Genomic DNA, 655 nt, shown 5'->3' with positions numbered 1-655 from the left:
TAAAGTCCAGAAATGTGAATTTATCATAAAAACTAATGAAAACATCCCTAAAAGTAACTAGATCCTACTAAAAACTACCTAAAAACAATGCCAAAAAGCGTATAAATTATCCGCTCATCAAAACACCAAACTTAAATTGTTGCTTGTCCCCAAGTAAGTTAAAATAAATTAGGATAAAAAGAAGATAATATACTATAAATCCCAAAATATCAATGAATATTAATTCTAATTAGATGAGCGGGACTTGTAGCTTTTTGCCTCTGAACAGTTTTGGCATCTCACTTTTTCCTTTGAAGTTTAGAATGATTGGCATCTATAGGAACTTAGAATTTCAGATAGTGTTATTGATTCTCCTATCTCAAGCTTTTCACTTGGACCTGCATGCCACAAGCACATGGTTAGGGACAGCTTAATTTAGCCATTTAGGCCTGGATTTTATTTCCTTGGGCCCTCCTATTCATTGATGCTCAAAGCCTTGGATCCTATTTACCCTTGCCTTTTGGTTTTAAGGGCTATTGGCTTTTTCTGCTTGCTTTTTCTTTTTCTTTCTAATTTTTTTCGCCCCTTTTTTTTCTTTTTTTTCACAAGCTTTTGCTTTTTCACTGCTTTTTCTTGCTTCAAGAATCAATTTTCATGATTTTTCAGATTGTCAATA

This window comes from Arachis duranensis, chromosome 9 (genome assembly GCF_000817695.3).
Source record: "Arachis duranensis cultivar V14167 chromosome 9, aradu.V14167.gnm2.J7QH, whole genome shotgun sequence".
In the NCBI taxonomy this organism is placed as follows: Eukaryota; Viridiplantae; Streptophyta; class Magnoliopsida; order Fabales; family Fabaceae; genus Arachis; species Arachis duranensis.
Note: the sequence above shows the minus strand (reverse complement) of the source record.